General features: G+C 40.9%; 2 pseudogenes; both read right to left on the bottom strand.

Annotated features, from left to right (window-relative positions):
• Window positions 1-432: 432 nt before the first annotated feature.
• Window positions 433-790, bottom strand: LOC144324403 (eukaryotic translation initiation factor 1 pseudogene; annotated as a pseudogene).
• A 1,372-nt stretch (window positions 791-2,162) lies between these two features.
• LOC144324012 (sorting nexin-2 pseudogene) lies at window positions 2,163-3,468 on the bottom strand (annotated as a pseudogene).
• Window positions 3,469-4,000: the final 532 nt, after the last annotated feature.

The following is a 4,000-nucleotide window of genomic DNA, read 5'->3' as shown; positions in this document are numbered from 1 at the left end:
TCTGTTGAAAAGAAGGCCTCCAAGGTCTTTTCAGTTTATTGGAGGAAGGAATTACACAAGTCCAAGTTAAAATCAGATCCCACATGGTTACAAACCTACAAGCTGTGAAGTTTTCAATTTGTGACAAGGGGTAGAAGGGAAATTCTACTCATTGCAAGGAAAACCTCATTTGAGGGGCACCTAGGTGGCTCAGTGGTCGAGTGTCTGCCTTTGGCTTGGGTTGTGAGCCCAGGGTGCTGGGATCAAATTCCGCATTGGGCTCCCTGCAATGGGACTGCTTCTCCCTCCACCTATGTCTCTGCCTCTCTTTCTGTGTCTCTCATGAATAAGCTTTTTAAAAAGTCTGAAAGAAGAGAAAAGAAAAGAACATAAAAGAAAAGAAAAGAAGAAAAGAAAGAAAACCTCATTTGGGCTTTATTGATCCAGAAGCTCTTAAAACCCATGAACCTTCAGCTGGTCATCCTTAGCTTGTCCAGTCTCTAGGAGGAGCTGGCCCATGTTCTTGTGCTGGTCACCCTTTAGCTGAATTATTTCTTCATATTCTGGATGCTCAGTTACAGTGCCATTACAGGCAAATTTCTTCTTAAATGCCTTTACTAGTTTATTTTTTTTTTATCATAATCATTAGTGATCCCTTAGATAGTAGTAGGGGTGTTCCTGCCATTTCTCTATTGAATCTTACATGGATATAATCCTCAGTGCAAACAGGAAGTAGATCATCACCCTTACTTGCATCAGCAAAGGGGCTGAAAGAGTGGATGTTCTGGATAGCAGATGTAATATGATTCATTTTCTTCAGTAGAAATGGCCTGTGGAAGGTGGTGGTGGGGGAAGGCAGACTGGGGTATGGAATGCGCAGAAGCTTGGGAACAAAAGAGAGAGGCTGCTGAGTCCTTTGTGGTGGCTCAGTGACTGGAGCTTATCTTCATTTTCATTTATCCCAAGACATTTTAAATTTATTTTTGGACTCCTTTGTTGTTTAAGAATGTGTTTTTAATTCTCACATAGTGAATTTTCCAGTTATATTTTTGCTGTTGATTTCTCTTGTAATCTCTTGTTGTATTCCTTGTAACAAAAAAAAAATACCTCGTATGACTTCAATCTTTTTATGTTTAAGACTGCTCTGTGTCTATATATGGTCTAACCTAGAGAATGTTCCATGTGTACTTGAGAGAAATGTATTTTCCTGTTGTTGCTGCTGGGTGGCGTGTTCTGTTTTATATCTGTAAGGTCAAATTGTTCTACAGAGCTGTTCAGTTTCTCTACTTCCTTACTGATAACCTTTTTGCCTAGTCTATCCATTATTTTTTTTCCCATTTTTTATTTTTTTAATTTTTTTAAATTTTTTTATTTATTTATAAATAAAAAATATGATAGTCACACAGAGAGAGAGGCAGAGACATAGGCAGAGGGAGAAGCAGGCTCCATGAACCAGGAGCCCGACATAGGCAGAGGGAGAAGCAGACTCCATGCACCAGGAGCCCCGACGTGGGATTTGATCCCGGGTCTCCAGGATCACGCCCTGGGCCAAAGGCAGGCGCTAAACCGCTGCGCCACCCAGGGATCCCCACCCTAAGATCTTAAAGTACCTTCTGAAACACTGGATAGATAAAATAATACTTAGTTTAACTGTTGGAATACTGGAGATAACCTGTAGAATACCAACTGTCATTTGCTAACTTGATTACTTTCCTAACTATTCAGAAACTCAACTGCTTATCCTTAAACATTACCACTAGATAACACAATTTATTATCTAGTCTCGTTTGATCTATAAATAGTGACTACATATTTCAGTGTATGCACAGAATGTTTGCTTATAGTCCAAATGCAGGCTAAAGCCACCATTAAAATTACTCATGCAACCATCAGCTCTATTTTTGTTCTGCTTCTGTTATACCTTTACTAATGGTAACAGAGGCCAGGCTAGTTTCAGTTCATGTTAGATGAACAATAAATGCTACCAGTCGGTTGTAAACTTGTATATGTCAACACAGAAGTGAATGTGTGCTGGTTTTATCTTGTTTGGCACTTCTTAGAACTCTTAAAAACATTAATTTTATCTATTGTTCAAGTCATAGTGGAAGGAAATATTAGGCTATGAGTCATCATCTTGATGTCATTTTATATGGACTGGTAGAATAAAGAACTTACACTCTTAAATACATGCCTTCTAGCTAACCAAATTCTTCTAGAAGCAAACCACAGAAGTGAGATGATCTGAAGGAAGACTGCAAAATAAGGCTTACTTTCACTGCAGCAATAAGATGAATGTAGTCACTAAGTAGTTCTGAAAACATATAAAAGTCAGCAAAAGCTTGTTCTTGATGTAACTGGTCTATCTTCTCCTCCACCTCCGCAAGCTGAGACAAAGCTCTAGATAAAGCAGTATGGTCCTCAGAGTTACCTAACATGGCAGCACTTTTAGCAAAGGCAGCTGTGTTGGTCGAAAGTTCTTTTCTATGACAGACCAAGGCTTCGACACTAGCATGAAGTTTCCTAAGTTGCTGATCCAGATTTTCAAATTGCTGCTGCTTTTCTTCAAACCATGCATCCGATTCATTCATCTTGATTGTCATTTTGTTGACAGCGTCGGCAGCCTTGTTCACCATCCTCAATATTCCTGCTCCACTCAGAGCCTGTGTGTTAACTGCTCTAGGCAGCTCTGAACTTTCCAGGAATTGCCTTAAATCAGGATCCTGTAGTAAAGTTGGATGCTTCACTGTTCTTTGAAGATACCTTTCAAGAGCTGCTCTCCGTTTTTCTACAAATTCAGTGGATGATGAATCTTCTTTACCCACTTTGACCTTGGTCATGCCTACTATACTCTTTTCTGGAGCTGGTGGCACAATATAACCAACATGTAAATACTTGCTTGCTAACTTGCTATGCAAACCAAGAAAGTCACTGAATCTTCTTTTCACTGAAAATTCACTCTTACTGAACATGGAAAGAGAAGTCTTTGTTGTTACTCTATATGCCATGTAAGCATTCATGCCATCACCCACTTTCTCTGGATCTGATACACCAATTTCTATATCAAAAACATCTCCATTTGCTTCTTCTTCAATCTCCTCCCTGGATCTATCGAAGATCACAGGAGCAGACATACTCTTTGATTCAATTCTGGGAGCAATGAGTGTAGTAGGGGTCACAGGTGTGACTGCAGGAGAAGGTTCTGAAGACAGGATAGGTTCCCTTTCTGGACTATCCAGAGAAACTTCTTCTGTGGCTTCTGCAAAAAGATCTTCTCTGTCAACATCTAGCACCACCTCTGCAGGTTTGGGACCATTGGAGTTTGTACTAACATCTTCTGCAGGAAGACTAGCTGGTTCCGGAGATGATGGACTTGACTCTAAGGTGGACACAGTGCTGGTGAACAGGTCCTCTCCGTCCTCCAGCTCCTCAAAGTCGGTGGGCTTCGCGTCCCCCAGCGGAGGAGGCTCCCTCTCGGCCGCCATCTTCGCTCCTTCCCATTTTTTAAATTGAAGTTTGATTTTCCAACATATAGTATAACACCCAGTGCTCATCCCATCAAGTGCCCCCTTCAGTTCCCATCACCCAGTCCCCCGCCCACCTCCCCTTCCACTACCCTTTGTTTGTTTCCCAGAGTTAGGAGTCTCTCATGTTTTGTCACCCTCTCTAATTTTTCTCACTCATTTTCCCTTATAATCCTTTTCACTATTTCTTATATTCCCCATATGAGTGAAACCATATAATGATTGTCCTTCTCCAATTGACTTACTTCACTCAGCATAATACTCTCCAGTTCCATCCACGTCGAAGCAAATGGTGGGTATTCATCCTTTCTAATGGCTGAGTAATATTCCATTGTATACATAGACTACATCTTTATCCATTCATCTGTCAAAGGACATCTAGGTTCCTTCCACAGTTTGGCTATTGTGGACATTGCTGCTACAAACATTGGGGTGCAGGTGTCTCAGTCTTTGACTGCATCTGTATCTTTGGGGTAAATCCCCAGTAGTGCAATTGCTGG

Source organism: Canis aureus, chromosome 11 (genome assembly GCF_053574225.1).
Source record: "Canis aureus isolate CA01 chromosome 11, VMU_Caureus_v.1.0, whole genome shotgun sequence".
Taxonomy (NCBI): Eukaryota; Metazoa; Chordata; class Mammalia; order Carnivora; family Canidae; genus Canis; species Canis aureus.
Note: the sequence above shows the minus strand (reverse complement) of the source record. Positions and strands in the feature narration are given on the sequence as shown.